An 18,726-nucleotide genomic window follows, 5' to 3' on the forward strand; every position below is an offset into this window, starting at 1 on the left:
CTTTTGCACCTGCTGCTGTAACCCTGTAAGAGCTTGACTGAAAATTCGTCCCCGCTGATTCGCGGATTTTACCGCGATTTCGAGAGATTCGCGGATCGCGAAATCTCGGAAAATCCGCAAATTCCGCGAGCGGAACGAATTTTCAGCCCATGCTTAATAATAAAGCCTTAGAGGCCAATACTGACGGCTCTAAGACTATTGTACCATTCCACCCCTAGAGGGCAGAATGCTCTAACTTGTAAAAACAAAAGCCTCACGGAGCCTGAGGGATTTGAAATCACCTCTGGCTCTGTGAGGCCCTTGTTTACAGTAGCATCTGTGAACAAACATTGGAATGTTGTTGCTCTGGACTTCTGCCAGCCATTATAAGTCTGGAGCATTCAATTGTCTTCAATGGAGCATTTAGCATTCCAATGTTCTAATTAATCATATATCAACATTTACGAAAAATCAGGCAGCCGAATGGGTTGTGAAAGTCACCCAAGCTAAATTGTGTAAAAGAGAAACAAAATATGAAGCAACAAATTTACTTTTAGTTACCGAGTAATTATGTCATCAGCCACACTTGCACAAAATTACCATGCTAGTACAATGCTAAGCAGCACAAAGATGAGGAAGCAAGGTGTTGCTTGAGACGCTTACGCATGGTACACCATCCAGTACAGCCACCTAAGGGTAACCCACAAAAAAATTTAGTTTTGGTGAATTACACATTTCCACATTAGAATGTAACAGGTTATTCTGCTTGACCAATTTTGTCTATGTTGTGATTTAGTGCTAGGATGCTAGGTGAAAATTGGTTGTGTTGCTTTAGCAGATAGAACATTGAGTGGAAATCTCAGGTGTTTGAGCTCATTAGTAATCCAGACTGCAACAAAATGTATGTACTGCATTAACTACACCAGAGAAAAATATCTACAGTATGTTGCTTACTTACTATATTTTTATGAATCTGGAAACAATTACGTCTTACATTCAATATTTTATTGGTCCATTCTATATCATTTGTTTGTTTAAATCTGAGCCTGCATTTCTTCAGAAGAGTAAGTCTTCCTGTTATCCTGTTTGCCAAAACGGAATAGACTTTTTCTGACATTTCCAAAATTGCCTCATGTTTGAGATAAGGTTTAGGAGACTCCTAGTTCCTCTTCTACGTGGATAGTCCTATGTTTGTAGTACATTTTAAATTAAAAAACATTTTCAGAAGTATTTGTGTATATACATGCTAATCTAGTTATCTATGTGTACTCAATTGGTGTCTATGTTTGCCTGCTGCAGAAGTACTGATAGTTTATAGCAAAGTAGGTCTGCAGTTTATGAAAAGAGTACACACACACTGGAGAGGTATAGTTTAAATGCTATAGCTCCTAAGATGATTATCAAATGTGGTTGCTTGAAGAATTAGCACAATGAAAAAGTCAGTTTTGTTGTGTGACTTCAGCATTTATTTAATTGTTTCTTGCTTTGGTGCTCACAAAGGTGAAGTTATTTCAGGAAAGAAAACCATTGAATTGTAACTTTTTAATTACAGTGTGTCAAGAGCTGAATTGGAAGAGATTTGGAGGGTAAGAGAAAAACAGAGAAATATTTTGAACATCTTTGAAAGTTAGACTTATAGATTACTGCTAGATAGAATGAAAACAAGAACTTGGCAAAGGAAAAGAAATTGGAAAATTCATAACTCCGGTAGATGTGTGGCAGAAATATTCTGCTGTTTGTGGCTCACAGAAACAATGAGGGGCTTCACAGCATACCCTCGCGAGTGTAAGCAAGATTTGCCCACCACTGTCTCGCGAGGGCATGCTGTGGAGCCCCTCATTGTTCCTGTGAGCCGCAAACAGCAGAATATTTCTGCCACACATCGACCGAAGTTATGCATTTTTTAAAGTTTTTATCAAAAACTAGAGGCTAACATTTCAAAGCACTAACCACAAACATCCAGGGGCATATTATCAAGGGGGTTTATCTCCACTTTTTTGGCTTTAAAAGCCAAGAAAGCAGAGATAAAATTATCTCCCTATTACCTAGCTGTCTCTAACACCAGTTAGCGACAGCTAGTAGGAGATAGCGACCATCTTGGGCCCCACTTTGCATGTCAGTGATATTTATCACTAATGACATGCAAAGTGGGCGTGTCAAGATGTTAGCGACTGGAAACAGTCGCTAACATCACTATCTCCTATTACCAAATTTTGGAGATATTCGCAGTAAGCGCAAATATCTCCAAAAGCTAACACCTGCCCTGAGCAGTTCTTAGCCATGTTATCCAATGGGAGGTGGATAACATGGCTAAGAGCACTAGCTCGGTAATGCATGAATAGCGCTGACTTTTCAGCGATATTCATGCATTGCGGCCGATTTTTATCGCATTTGCGATAAACCTTAGTAATACCAAGGTTTATCTGCGATAAAAATCGCCGTAGCTCAGCGGTACATTTTTGTCTCTAACCAAGCAATAGCGATAATTATCGCTATTGCTTGGTAATATGCCCCCCAGTTCGGTGAGACTGGGCCAAAGTCGAAAAAAACATGGCAGATTGAGATGAAGCACAGTTTGGATTCCAGAAGTGCATTGGGTCTGGTCAGCGCTTACCTTCGGACCTAGAAGAAATTCTGTGAAAAAGTGTCTGAGAAGGTAATGTTCCGCAGGGCAAAGCTGCAGGATGTGTTTGAGGAGGCAGCTTCATTGTCAGATGACCTTGGGTCGAAGTCATGGTCCAGAAGTTTGAAGAATCTGGGAGCAACTTTTGTATAAAGCTTGATAAGCTGACCAGGTGCATTGTAGGTGCATGTATAGTCCCAGACCCCAAGAAACAAACCAGAGCATCTGAACCCTTGGCTTGTGCTTTGCACCGCTTTCCTGCATCAAGAAATACTTTTAGAAGTATGTGTAAAAGTGTTACATCATGGGTGGTCTAAACTCTGGACTTTGTCACTGGCCAGTGCGATCTTTTATTAACCCTTTGAGAGCTACTTGCTTGTAAGCCCTGATTTTACTTTTAATCTTTAAAAAAATATATCTCTGGTTTCCGACATTGGACTTTTGTTGCTTTGGTGTCTATTTGCTCATTAAAATGTAAAGGATTTTTAAAAATATTTGTTGGATATATATATTGTGTATTAAGTCTGACTTATTTATTTTACTGTTGTTTTTAAATGCTTTACACAACTGCCTCCTAAGTTAAACCGGCCTGCTCGTTGCCTGTAAACAATGGTTGATCAAGCGAATAATTTATTGAGACCTTAACTGAAACCTTTATTCTGTTTGTGGCCTTATTGCTAGTGGTAGATCCCTATGTACCCCCACTAATAGACCTCAGTCTAACAGTGACTTTCTGAGAGGAATTCCAAAGTCTAAATGTCAGCTACACCAAGACAGACTGCAGGCACACAGAGTTATAGACAGGAAAATACCAACTTTCTAAAAATGATATTTTCAAAATTGTAATGACAAATCTGACTTTACCATTAAAGAGGGTTTATCTTTGCAAATTCATATGTGCCAAACATTATTTATCTACCTTTTCCTAATTAGTAATTGCATAATTATTAAATATAATAAGGAATCCTCAATGTTATTTTATGGAAGGGATAGGCCTCACAGTATTACAACAAACTAATTTAGGAGTTTTTCACTACCAGCACATGTAAAACTTAAAAGTACATGGCCAACCTTTTACTTACACAGCACTCTGTCCTACGGGCTGCCTTCGGCCTACCTTAGGGATGACTTATATGTAATAAAAGGGGAGTTTAAGGCTTAGAATGGAGGTTTAAATGCCAAGTCGACATGGCAGTGGAAACTGCATCAGGCTGCAATGGCAGGCGTGGGACATGGTTTAAGGTGATCCTTAAGTGGGTGACCAAAAATTGCTGCAGAGCCATTGGTAGTATTTCATTTAGAGGCCCGGGATATGTAATATACCACTCTACAAGGGACTTACAAGCAAATTAAATATGCCAATTAGGCATATGCCAATCAAACCATGTTAAGGGGGTGATCATAACACTTTAGCAATTGGTAGCAGTGGTGAAGTGCACAGTATCCTCAGGCCAGCAAAAGCTAATTTCAGCAAAGATTGGAGTCAAGTAGGCAAAAGGTTTGGGGGAAGACCACCGTAAGGCTCAGAAGTCTAACAGCCCAATTCCAATACTTACTCCTCACAGTTTTGGTTATAGTATATATTCGTTCTCCCTCACCATAAGATTGTTTCAGTAGCTGTTAGCTAGTGGACATTTTTAGTTTCATATATTACATACAGTAGCAGCTCATGGTGGGAGTGCTACCGCGCGGTAACGTGGGGGAGGGGTAGGGTGGGGGGTATTCCGTTGCGCGCGCGCGCTGCATCGCCAGATGCGATGCAACATGCACAACTAAATTCATTATATAGATGTAATTGTCAACTTATCTGCATTCATCCATTTTCTGGTATTTACTACCCCCCACCCTGCCCCTCCCCCGCCCCACGTCACTACCAGGCAGAACTCCCACCAGGAGCTGCTACTGATTACATACCACTGTCCAACTTAGAGTTGTATGACAACCTGTGATTTACAAACTTCTTCACACCAGACTCTCACTCCGGAACCAGTTATACATTAATTTGTTTTAAGAATAGGCAACGTCTCCAAGAACACTCCTTTCTGAATTTTAAAAATGTGTAAATATGCACCACTGAGACGGAATAAAGCTGTAGTTGCAATTTTTTTTATACATTTGTGAGCAATGTGTACTCAGTTAAAACTCCTAAGAGGAGTATAATTGGTCTCTCACTCCTGTTTGCCTACTAGTGCTGTTAACAGTTCCCAGGATATTCTAACTGAGTTGAATTATGGACAGTTGGCATGAGCAGTGAAATTGTTTAAAGCCAGATATTAAATGTGACTTACCTGCCTAATCACATGGGCAGTAGAAGACTACACTCATATACTTCCTCTTTATTGTTAGCTGCATAGCGTATTGTACAGTTTTAAGGGTATGAGGAAAAGCAACTGAACAGATTGAGGAGAAAAAAAACATAACTTTACAGATTTAAGGATAGAAAAGAGTCAAATGAGGCTCTGTGCTGAAATATCAAACTAGTGCCAAAGAAGAGATGTGTGAAATAGAATGACATAGACTGTGCCACTTTAATGGAGGGGATGAAGGTGAAATATGTCCCAGTAGAATATATTATATTTTGGGACAAATAATAAGGGTAGTATGTAAACAACTGTGAACATTTTCCAACTGTGATATACTAGATCAGTTTTAAACAAAATTAAGAAATCCCACTTGAAAATTACTTGAAAGCTCTTTCTGCGTGCATGAGCAACTTTGAAATATCACAGGGTGAAAAACATTCTGCCTAGTCCCTGGTTTTATTTCCAGGTACTATCTAGATACTTTTCAACTCTAAAATAAGGGAAATACTGTGTGGTAATCCAAAACACAGTTACCACATGTTATTCCCCACTGCAATGGGAAAAGAATGGAAGCAGGTAAAAAATAAATCTGAGGCATATTTTATTATGCTTTTCCCTCAGTATTTCTAATGAGGCCTTAGCTCTTTAAAAATAATTACCTCAAACGTGAGGGCATTCATTCTATTAACTGATATTTCGCCATGTCATTAAATCTTTCTGTTTTTTGTAAAGCTCAAGTTCTGCTGTGAACAGTTGTACATGTATTCATATATGTAATTAATACAGTTGTTTGAATTACTTGATTTGATACTGCTGTTAAATTGGCTACTACAATTACTATTATTTTTATCATTACAGTACTTGAGAGTCTGCGAATGCACATTATAATGGAAGAGTTATGCCCCAGTTGGTTTGGACAACAATCAAAATAAATACTTGGAACTTCTCGAATGAATGTATTCAACAGACCGCAGCACAAGGTCAGTGTTCTGTATTTATCACAATCTTTTGATATTGCATGTCCTTTTTACTGTAAATCATTATGTGATTTTGATATAGTTTTTCACAGGGCTCATCCCATGGCTTAAGGTCGTTTTGAAAATGTGGTTATTGTCATTGCTGCGAACATTAGACATTCTGAATGCATAATTATTTTTAATCAGAGTTAATCTAAGTGCCTTTCTCATACTAAGAGTGACATTCTCCCGTGATATTAATAATTATCCAACTTACAGTTAAAGAAGAAATACTATACTTTTACGTCAGAAGAAAACAACAACATTTTTGTGGATGATATATTCTATAAAGAAAATTACCTTCATGTGCTTTTTTTACTCCAACCTCATGTAATGTGCTTTTTGATACTCCAATCTCATGTAACAATTGGCTTTTATCACCGTTTATGGCCATTGATTTCTGAAGCCTGCTCAATGGTAGAGTAACATGAATTGGTGGTGCACTAATTCATTCACATGATGTACGTTTTTTGTTTGCTCGTTGTGGTTTTGAGTTACTTGCATATATTAAATATAAATCTAACTTTAAAATTGTTTGCTGTTGATAATTTTCATCAGTATTATGTAAAAAACAATTATTGACCTAATCACATGCATGGTGTGAGCACCTAGTTTCTGACTACCTGGCAACCTATCACACTGTGGCCTGATGTCTGGAGAGAGTGGTATCATGGGAATTGCCTACATTTGTAGAGGGAAACAGTGTAAAAAACTGTATTTTAGTTGCTGAGGGTATTCAATTTAAGGGGGCTAAATGTTGGTCGGATGAGTGCTCTGCCCATGAAATTTAAACATCAATTCCATAAAAGGTGCACTTACTAATGATAACTCAAGGATAATTATGAGGGAAATTTGTTTAAGTTTATAGCAAAAAAAAGCAAGTTTTGGGTAGCCGTGAACAACATGTTAGATATTTATTGCCCCTTCATATTTCTAATAGTGGCCTATATTAATGCTAAATTTAATTGAAGTTCTATTTGAATTCTTAGAACAAAATGGGAGATCCCATTGCACAGTCTCTTGCAGGTATGAGATAGTTGCTCCATCCAAACTTGCGAACTAGGCCTTTGTGAGTGTTGGTGAGACCCCGGAATGTTTTCCATTTCTGCAGATACATAGGCTAGCTCTATATCTCAAAGGGCCATCAGAAATTACACTTTGTTGACATAATATATTTTGACTTATATGATCCTGACAACTTCAGCTGGGTGAGCATCACCAAGTTAAGTAAACTTTTAGATACATGAACCTGCCTGATACGGCTTAGTTACGCAATAATGAGAATAGACCATTTTTATTGGACATTATAGCTGTCCAGCGTTTAAAGAGAAGAGTTACCTTGCAGCTATAGAATATGTTGCTTTCTTTATGATACAGGAACAATGTGTTATGCGTGTAAATAATAGGATATTTGGGTCTTCAGCTGGCACCTGTTTGCACAAGTCACTCTGGGAAAGTGTTCCTGTTTATTTGCATAAATCTCTAGCACAATCACCAGTGGCGGTAATTCATTGCTGTTGTGGCTAGCATTACAAAGTCAGCATCAGTTTGGGATAAGGATGCCGACCTGGCTGAGCAGATTTAAATGCAATAGATATTAAAATTGCTCATAGTGGGGTCATCTAGATTTGAGCCTTAATGGAGCATCCGTCCAAAAACGGAGTCTGTCCCATCTGCCTCTTGGTGTTAATAAGGGTGGTGGAACCAGGGTCGGTCCTAGAACTTCTGGGGCCCTGGCAAAAGGGGAGATGTGAGGCCCCTCTACTTTGCATGAAACATCCAGTCGCGGCCAGCATGACTCACGGGTGGGGGGTCTTGCGGATGGCGGTCTCGTGGGGGTTCACGAGCAGGAGGTGGTTTAATTTAAAAATAAAATAAACTTACCTTATCGGGTCTCGCATCATCTCTGCTCCTGACCATCTCTCCTGCTTTCCTGCCTCTGACAGGAACAGGAAGCAGGCAGGCTCCTTCCCCTAAGCCAATCACGGGGCTGGATCATTCAAAATATAAAATGACAGAAGAGAAAACCTCTCAAACCATGGATATAATTGCAAATTTCAAAAGGCTCCCGTATCTTTCTTTGCTAATATTGTGCTACGTTAGGATGCCATTAATACTTTGTCATTTGTTTTAACATAAATCCTCTCACCAGTATCCCACACGCACATGCTTAGAGACGAAGGACAATCTTTTTTTTTGTGTAGGCTCTTTATTTGCCAGAATTATGTTAAGTGCAAAAACACAACACATATAGTCAGTCAGTCAAAGTTATGTTTATTTAGACCTTAGTCTTTAAACAGTACTAAAAATATGTACAGTTAAAAACATTCCACAAAACCGTTTATGTAAAATTCACCGATTAAAACGTAACACAAAATAGATAACAATAGCAGCAAAATTTCTTTGGGCAGACCTGTTCTTTAAACATTTTATACACTTAAACACAAAGAATTCCCTCATAAAAACGTCATAATACATCAATTTATCAAAAAGTTTCTAAAAATGATTGCTCAAAGGTTTTTTAAAAATCTTTGTATTACCTTCATATACTTCCCTAGTGGTAATTGCAATTTCTCTAGTGGGCATTTCTATAAGTAAGTTGATCGCCTGTATTCGCGTCTTTATCTCATATTTTAAAAATATAGGGCGAAGACATAGTTTATGCTGCTCAAGTATTAAAGTGCAGTCTATTAGGATGTGCATCATATCCCCCTTTGTCCCCAACCTGCACCTACAACACCCTTTATGGTTCAACCTCTTTGTTTTTAGTTCTTCGTTTACCAACCACGGGTTTATACCGATTCGCAGTCTTAGGATCTCCTGTCTATTCGAATGGTTCGGCAAGAGATCCAGGTAGGGGAACCAATTTTCATTAGACCAGGATTCCATCATAAACTTTACATATTTTTTCTTGGCCAAGTATTCCATATGTTCTTCTTGACACTTCTTGCCCCTGATACTTCAAATCCATTTTAGTGCATTCTACCCATAGTGATTCTTGGCAAATCTCAACCTTCATACTCTCACAAGCCTGCTCAATTTTCTTCCTATTCGCTTTTGCCCATCTTAGATTACTGAATTGGATCTTACTTCTGCACCATTGAGATACTTACTGGCCTTTCTCTTTATCCAGCCGTTTCCAAAATCTTAGCAAAGCTATTTGGGTTTGGACCGCCCACGCTATTATTCCTAGCTCAGATCTTATTGCTTGGATCATTGATGATCGTGGCAAGGACAACAAAGATTTCAGACACTTTCCTTCCTCCAGGTCCCAGACGCCTTTACTGCTCAAATAAATGACTTCTGCACCATAGAGTACCTGTGGGGGTATCATTGTGCTGAATACCTTTAACAGCGGTCGGTGAGACATGTCGCCATAGTCGCGGTTAAAGATTTTCAGGCCAGCGATCGATGTGAGAGCTTTCACTTTCTGCGACTCAAGATGCATATTCCACTTTAGGGATTTAGGAAACCACATCCATAGGTAGCGATATTCATTGACAGATTCCAAGTTCAGGTCACCTAAAAACCAATTAAACTTACTGACTTTTTTTCCAAAGCATACAATATTCGTCTTGTCCAGATTTACTGATCAAAATGTCCTTATACAGTATTGTGTAAAGGAATTCAACTTTCTTTGTAGACCCAGTTCGGTCTAATCTAGTATCACCAAATCATCGGCGTACAATAGGCAAGGCACTTTTTTACCATCCAGTCTTGGGCTTGTGCTTCTTTCAACTTCTAAACAGGCCGGCAAATCAGCTAAGAATATAGAGAATAACTGGGGGGACAAGACACAGCCCTGTCTCAGGCCATTTTCAATAGGTATTTTTGGTGTCAATGACCCCTCAGTATCCTTAATTACTTGTGCCCAGTTGTCAGGATGCAGTTCCTTTATTATGGCCAGCAAATCTTTCGGTATATTCTTATGTACAAGTGTTTCCCAGAGACAATTCTGATCTACTGAATCAAATGCTGCACGAAAGTCTACGAAGCAACAGCAAAGCTTACCATTCTGTTCCGTAGACTTTTGTGCTATTGCCCATAGGGCAAAACAGTGGTCAATCGTAGAGTGCCCTTCTCTAAAGCGCCCCTGTTCAGTGGGAACTATTGAGGACTCCTCTACCCATCCATTTAACCTATTTAGGACTATCTTTGAAAAAACGTTTTCTCCAATATCTAGGAGATTAATCAGCCTATAATTTTGTGGCACCTCCATGCTCCCTTTTTTATGGATTGGCCTGATTACAGCACCCTTCCAGTTCATTGGCATTCTCCCTTCTGCTAGTATTATTTGGAACAGTTGGGAAAAGAATTTCGCCCACCACTTTACTTCTGACTTCAGTATTATTGCCAGAAGATTGTCAGGTCCTGCCGCACATGTTAGATTCAATTTCAATATTATACTTTCCACATTCTGTTAGGAAAAGTCTGATCTAAATTCCTCCGATGGCGCTTGCCAGGTCTCGGGTTCTTCTACTACAAGTTCACTTGGAGTTCCATAAAGTTCCTTCAAATCTTTTACCCAAGTTGCCACGCTAACTACACAATTCAGTGCTCCCGTCGAGGGGACGGATGCTGTTTTTACCAGCTTCCAGAACTGTCTCAAATGTTTTGATTCTATCGTTTCTAGTAGGTTAGACCAACATTTTTCTTTAAACTTCCTTTTAGCAGTGGTAACCATCTTTTTGTTCTAATTTTTTAGTTTCTTAAGATAGCTTTGTCAAGTTCAAGTTTCAAAGCTTTATTCGTTTATTAAAAACAATCATAAAAGCATACAATACATATACATTCATAATATAAAACTCGAATGGGGGTACCCCATAAAAATTATTCATCGGATAAATCATTAGGAATTAAAAAGACCGATTTGGTACAACACAGTGATACAATAAAACAGAATAATTAAATAACCATACTATTCTTTGCGGCCACAGATTTCAATTAACATGGCTGTGCGAAAACAAATATCGGGATCATCTAAGGAAAACAGTAACCTCATTGCCAAATTAACTGTTGTAGTTGCCCGTTTTTTGAAAAATGGTTTTAGATAGGCAACGCGAAGGTGTTTATAAAGGTCACACAAAAACAGGAAATGCACAGTACTCTGTTTGGTGACCCCGTCGCATGGACATGATATAGATGGATACTTTTTAATAACGGGGAACGCGACCAAGTGGTGGACAATTCCAAGTCTTAATCTGATAAGGACAAAACGGTGAGATGGTCTGGTGACAAACTTTAAATATTTGGAAAAGCCAGATGAGTCCCTATTGGAGTAGAAATACTGAGAAATAGTTAACAACTTAGTAGAGTCTCTACGCACTTGAGCTTTCTTGTGCAAATAAAAAGACTTAAGCTCTTTCTTAGGGATATCAGAGAAGCTCTCCTGATCATCCAGGAGATTGAGATTAAATAAATCCATTGCAGTTGTCACAACCTAATTTATCCATGGGATCAGTGAGCTTTTATCTAGGCGAAGACAATCAGCAATATTACTCCTTGGAAAGCCAGTTTCTTTCTTATGCCAGATTGCTCTCCGGACCAGCAGTGGTCTTAGACAGATTAAATCTGATAAATACTCCAGGCCCAATTCCTGGTGTATTATCGCAGTGGAGGCAGACTTGGGCAGGCATAAAAATCTTTTTAAGAAACTCTGGGGCATATTATCAAGGGGGTTTATCTCCGCTTTTTTGGCTTTAAAAGCCAAGAAAGCGGAGATAAAATTATCTCCCTATTACCAAGCTGTCGCTAACACCAGTTAGTGACAGCTATTAGGAGATAGCGACCATCTTGGGCCTTGCTTTGCATGTCAGTGATATTTATCACTAATGACATGCAAAGTGGGCGTGCCAAGATGTTAGCGACTGGAAACAGTCCCTAACATCGCTATCTCCTATTACCAACTTTTGGAGATATTCGCGCTAAGCGCGAATATCTCCAAAAGCTAACACCTGCCCTGAGCAGTTCTTAGCCATGTTATCCAATGGGAGGTGGATAACATGGCTAAGAGCATTTGCTCGATAATGCATGAATATCGCTGACTTTTCAGCGATATTCATGCATTTCGGCCGTTTTTTATCGCATTTGCGATAAACCTTGTTAATAGCAAGGTTTATCTGCGATAAAAATCGCCGATGTGCGGCGATAATTTTTGTCTCTAAACAAGTTAGAGACAAAAATTATCGCTAGTTGTTGGTAATATGCCCCTGTTTTCTTCTGTCTGCAAGTCCCTGTGTCGACAATGCCCCCAAACACCGGATCCGTAGAGCGCAATTGCAACGCATCTACAGCGATATATGTGTAACATGTTGTGTATACGGCGGTCACCAAGCTTGTTTGCAAATTTAAAAACCCCATGGGCACTTTTAGATATCTTGGCTTTTACATCTGGCCACATTCCGTTACTGCTAAAAGTTATGCCCAAACAACAAACTTTTTTTACAATTTCTATTTTTTGTCCCTCTCTGTGGAAGGATTTCAACTTCCTCATTTTCTTTCCACATGGCATAATGAAGGTTTTGGTATTATTAATTTTAAATTTTTTTTCCTTGATAAAATCCGCAAACTTGTCCATCAATTTCTGTAAACCACGGGGGGTTCTGGATAGGAGCACAGAGTCATCGGCATAAAGCAAGATGGAAACAGCCTGACCATCTATTAACGGGGCATCAGAATTAACTTGCTTAAGATCAATGTCTATTGCATTGATAAAGAGGGAGAAAAGAAGGGGCGCAAGGACACAACCTTGTCTGATACCTAGCTTCACACTGATACAATCAGTGCATTCCCCCCCTTGGCCATACCTAATGCGGGCGGAGAGTTTAGAATATAATCTGGCAAGGAAATAAATGATCTCAGCTGGAGCACCTTGTTCTAAAAGGGTTGACCATAGCAGCGCATGATCAACAAGATCAAACGCGCTGCTTAGGTCAGCAGAGCACAGAAAAAGTGATCCCTGCTTGGCACTGGTGTATTTCCCTATTAGAAGATCTAAATTTATACATTGCTCCACGGTACCCAGACCCTTTCGGAATCCGAATTGGGACCGCGCAAGGATACCACTACCCTCTGCCCACTCTTCTAACCTTGCCAACAGTACCCGACTCATGGTTTTAAGTGATGAGTCTAAAAGGGAGATAAGGCAGTAGTTTTTAGCATCCAACCTATTCCCCTTTTTATATATTGGAATGATTACTGATTCACCCCAGGTAGGCGCTGTGCTTTCCATGACTGTTGCGTTAAAGACCTTAGTCAAGACGGGACCCCACAGTAATATATCTGCCTTGTACAGCTCCCTTACTAATCCTAATAGCAAGATCTACCTCTGGTACTGTAATACTTAGGGGGACAATTGGCCATGGGTCAGCCTCTGCCAACGGTGAATCCACCGCCCTCTGTGGGTCGAAAATACTAGCAAAGTGAGTAACCCAGCAATCGCCACTAACTTGAGCTGTGAGAGCTGGTGTGTCATCACTCTTGAGGAAGGGACAATTAACCGTATCCCAAAATAGTTAGCTGTCCGATACTTCGACAGCCTTGGTCAAATTATCCCATGCTTCCTCCTGCAATTCCAGCTTTCGACGTTTTAAGTGCCCCTTATAAGCTGCCCTAAGAGTTAAAATACTCGACCTCTCTCTGGGCCTACTAGATAGAGCCTTCTTAAGCTTCTGCAGCGACTCGGTGCACAGGGAATCAAACCAACCTATCCTAGGTTTACAGTTGGTGTGCTTGGTAGAGGTCAGGTGTTTTCAACTATATTATTAATCCTGTTAAAGCTGGTTAATATACCACAGGAATCTGTACTTTCGTCCAAGCAGAGATACAAATCGGGCAAACATGCGGCAACGATTTTGACCAATAACTTTTCGGATTTATCACCCTTCCATTTTATCCGATGGCCATTTGGTCTACAAGGGGCGATATCAGTGACAACAGTTTGGGCTGCTGGTACTTTGTTACCCCAAACAAGCAATGTTACTGTGACACAATTATGGTCGCTGATCGCAAGATCCAGTACGACCGGAGTGTGACAATGCTTGCAATTATCTTCTGAGACCAACAAGTGATCAATAATTGTGGCTGTATTCCTCCCTGTAAAGGTAGGGACGGGGTTTCCATCACCATCCCCTGCAGGTTGTAACACGACGAGGTCAAATTTTGTGAGGACGGAATTCAAGGACTCTCCGTAGGTACTATGCTTAAAATTAGTATATCCTTCTCCTCTGTCATCATGTATCCCGCACACCCTAGTTAATGAAAAGGGGCACGGTGAAATATTAAAATCCCCACCCCAGATGAATACAAAATTAACATGATTAACCCAAACAATCCCATCCAAGACCTTATCGACCTCGCTGACCGCGGTCGATCGCATAGAATAGGACAAACTATTATAAAAGTTAATCAGTAGAACATTACGACCATTTTTATGTCTCAACCACAACAGTTGGGAGTGGAATATTGATGCCCTTATGGGAGACGAAAGGTCTGGATAGAAAGTCCTCAGATAGTCAGTGTAACAGTATGCATGCCCTGCTTCGGAGTCATGCTGTTACGCTGGCTGTCTGAGGACTTTCTATCCAGACCTTTCGTCTCCCGCAAGGAACCAAATTAAAGTGGAAGACGCTCTGCGACATCTTTTTGCGCAGCTCACATTTGTCAATCACCAATATTAAGCCTTGAGGGCATCAAGATTCCAGTCTACCAGAATTAAATCAAAGTGGAAGACTCCCTGTGATATTTATTGTGCAGGCACCATATCGCCTTTTTAATCATCAATTTATTATTATTTTGAAGGCAACAAGACTCCAGTCTACCAGGGTTTCCAAGATATGATTCGCGTGTCCTGAAGATGGTCTCATCAATTCAAGATTAGAGACCGAAACGTCGACACATACGCCTTGTCTGCTCAACTAATAGACTAACTGTGAATAGGCAGATAAGCGTACACAATTGTTATAGAGAGGCTTCTTTTGATTGTTACTCTTGAAATATCCTTCCTATAACATTGTTATTTATTCTGTACCCTTTTCAAATCTATTTTGAGTATTAAATACGAACTTTTTTCATACACACCTTTTCTCTCTCTTCTATTTTGATCACTTATAGTGACTTATGTATATTGATTGAATATTTGTGGTTGTTGCTTTGCACTATCGGCCCCAGTTGTACAAGGCCGCTAAGTACTATTTGAAATTTCGTCTGAAATATATAGTAACGAAATCCCTTGTAGGTATCTATACCCTACCATATCTCTTGCCCAAACCCTCAAGGGTAGATTGGGGTGCTCACTTTTTGGTCACCTTTGGGATTGGGCACTAAGACACAAACCCTTTGAGCTAGAGGGGTCTTTTTGGTGGCTTTTTTTTTTCTTCCTCTTCTGGCGTGCCTCTTTACTGGACCCTCGGGGCTAGCCTGGCTTTCTTGACTCTCATCCAAAGTCTTTGCCCCCCCCCAGGTTGCTCTCTCCCTGAGCTGTCTTCCCCTGATTCCTTACGGATCTTTTGTTTCCTCTTTGGCGCCATGGTCCTTTTCTTCATAGTTACTCCCCTTCTGGGAGGCTCCTTTGGCTCAAATAATACAGTGGGAAGTGTAGCCCTTACTTGTCCTCCTACAGTTGCCCTCTACTAGGGGCTATGGTATACAATATGGGGTACTCTTAGCTCCTTACGTGCGCTAACTTACCTCTGTTGTGCCATTTGCCCATGCCTGCCTGCCAGGGAATGCTTGAAATTTCCTTGACACCCTCCTTTCCCCTTACTTGCAGACAGTTACTCCCTGAACGTGTGGGGATGCTGGGGGTTGTTGGGGGGGGGGAGCTGGCACTTATGAGCTCCTTCCCCCCACCCTCCTCTCTTCTGAAGGTTCTGGGGGTTCTGGAAGTTCTTCCTACCTCCCCACGCAGGCTCTTGATGACCCTTCTTTCCTTTGCATGGGCTCAGCTCGGCACAGCTCTCCCCACTCCTCCCTTTGGGGGACAGAGACTGCACACGCCACCAAACACCACCAAACGCTGCCAAACACAAAGCAGACCCGGCTGCTTACCGCTTTTCACCCGCGGCGCGGCTCGCTCTCCCGGGCGTCTCCGAGCGGGCCCAGGGAGGGCTAACATTCCTGCAGTTTCCCCTGGGTCAAAAGTGCTACCAACCGGCTGCTACGATGCCGCGTCGGACCTTCTCCGGCAATCCTGGTGCTCCAAAACTCGTACTCGAGCTTGACGCTCTCGGTGTTCTCCTGGCTGATCTGAGCACCACGTTGCGTGCTGTGTGCTTGGGTTGAATCTCGGGTTTAATCTCTCGGCAGTTCGTGACAGCAGGCAGGGCGGGCAGCGGCAACAAACAGAGTACAAAATTACAAGAAACCATTGCAAACAAACAAAGATTGTACATAAATAAAAAAAGACTTAGAACAGCCGAGACCACTGCTAAATCATACATTGACTTAAAGATATGCTTCAGATTCAAGGGGTTTTCAAATTAACGTTTTTACTTTGGTTTCAGAACTGTAGGAAGTAGAAGTGGCCGCCTTTAGTGCTGGTGGAGCCCTGTGCGACAATGTTGGTGCCCCCATGACTTGCTCTGCCACGGATTCCCTCACTACCACTCTTTAACAATGCCCCTCAAGTCTCCATAACCACATTCTCGCTCAGATGCATTTAATTTGATTTACAGCGCCACTGATACCAGTGTAGGGTGTCAGAGAACTTTATATCACACATTACACAGAGACAAACAATCATATGTGTGTAAATCACAATAAGTAATGTTACATAAGACAAAGGAGTAGGAGTCACACGACAATCATACTTGTAGGCATTATAGTTTATTAGTGATTAGTCTGGAGAAACACAACCTCTGACTTTAGAACGCAATACCATGGTTGGTGGTTCTCTTTAATAATCACAATTGTTTTCTGTCTAAATGAACCCTTTTTGCAACATTAGGATAATCAAAGGCTAGGGAAATAACCATAACGCTGTAATTTATACCTTGCAGTTTGCATGCAGCTCTTAGATGACCATTAATAGCTCATTTTTCAATGTTAGGATTTTGACTTATAAACTCCAAGTAACAATAGGATCTCTCTGACAAAAGCAGTAACCCACTGGCCTATTTACATTATGTGGGTGGACTTAGTGATCTGCATGGTACGTGTTCTTTGCAGCAGGCACATTAACCCTCTGCGCTACCTTTCCACAAGTCAAAACTTCCACTTGACAAAACTCCATCTCTCTCTAAGAGGAACATTAATCACCGGAGTTATCATGACATTTTTATTGTTGCTGAAATTTGCTAGAGGCCAGAAAGGAGACAGCAAGTTCTTTTAGAAACATAATATACTCGCAATCATGACGCCCCCACCTAATGTCAGTGCTCAGGGCGATCTCATCAGTCACACCGCTCTAGAGCCTTCCTGCTCAAGAGTCCTGTGACCTCAGTGACAGAGTCACTGTTGCTCTAGGGTGTGCTGCTTCGTAGGCCGGCCCAAAAGACTCGAGGTGAGCTACAATAGGGGTTGTAGTGGACTGACGTTCAAGGTTAACCTACACTTGCCACCACTATGGTCCACCTGCTGGCGTTCAGACACCATTCTTGTACGGTCTTTCGGGCCTTCTAAGGTCTAGCATGGAAATGTGCTCTCTCAGGAGAGTGGTCTGGTGGACTGGTCATGAAGACTGAACCTGGTTCCACAGTTCCAAATTCGGCAGCTCTGAACATTGTGCCACATCCACTCCCCCACTGAACACCATACTGCCCAACTGAGAGAAATTTGCACTGCCTTCAACCCAATTGCGCCCTGCTAAACACCTGGAGGGGACTCAATTCAAATTAGGCACAAGACAAGAGCAATATACTGCCTTAAAAAAAATGACATCATCCTGGAAAAAGCAAACACTCATAAGGAATGTAAGATTAAGTAAAAGCAAGTGAAATGTAAGCATGAACAACATGGTTACCTTAACATGTTTGCACTTATTATTCAGAAATCAATGAGTGCTTTTACATGAAAAGTTAAGGCCATGACTACAGGGCCGGAAGGGACCAGTAAGTAAATTTTTATTGTATATAGTTAATTAAAACCTTTACAATATTGTTCATGTAAAAGAAGCAGCTTGTACTTTAAAATTAAAGTATACAAACTAAAGATACATTAAAATAGAGAAACTTTCTAAAATGTCTGTGTACATAGTGATTTTTCAGTTGGATTTGCACTTCGCACAGTCGGATTCGGGCCTTTGCCGTCCTTTACCTCAGTGTTCGTGATGAGCTGAAGTGCCTTTTGGCAAAATCTAGCGGCCCTACAAGCTGTCTGCAGTTTGTAGCTGTTCAGGGCCAGCATGACAGCCGGGCGGCATGATCTAATTTGAGAAAGTCGAAAAACATGAAGTAGGTAATAACGTCTCAAATTTGTTAAAGATGAGAGGAGCCAAGATGGCGGACGGGACGGACGCTTGAGCTCCCGGCTCCGCAAGCCGTCTGGCTTCCCTTGGACATCCTGATCAGTTATCCTGCCCTGCACCGACCTACCTGCGTGGAATAGTGGCGCTGAATCGACTGGCTATCTTCCGGTATCTTTACCGGCGGAATCGGTGGCAGACTCGAAGTTTTCTGACCTCCGGCGCTTCCCCTGGACCCTGCGCTGATGGCCGCCGCTGGACGCCGTGAGACGTATATGGGGAGACGAGCTGGTGCAACGCTGTGGACCTTGGGGGCGTAGAGCGTTGCTCGGACGACCGGAGTCGGACCCTTCCAACTGGGTCAGACTCTCCTTTGCACAGCTTGTGGCGTGGAAGACACGGAGG

General features: G+C 41.2%; 1 long non-coding RNA gene across 1 annotated transcript in view; it reads left to right on the forward strand.

Annotated features, from left to right (window-relative positions):
• LOC147711789 (uncharacterized) overlaps positions 1–18,726 on the forward strand; it is a 411,006-nt gene that overhangs the window by 241,840 nt on the left and 150,440 nt on the right. The window contains exon 2 of the long non-coding RNA XR_015295718.1: positions 5,764–5,885. This is a non-coding gene — a long non-coding RNA (uncharacterized LOC147711789). The remainder of the gene's footprint in view (positions 1–5,763; positions 5,886–18,726) is intronic.

The sequence above is a fragment of the Lissotriton vulgaris genome, chromosome 5, assembly GCF_964263255.1.
Source record: "Lissotriton vulgaris chromosome 5, aLisVul1.2, whole genome shotgun sequence".
Taxonomy (NCBI): domain Eukaryota; kingdom Metazoa; phylum Chordata; class Amphibia; order Caudata; family Salamandridae; genus Lissotriton; species Lissotriton vulgaris.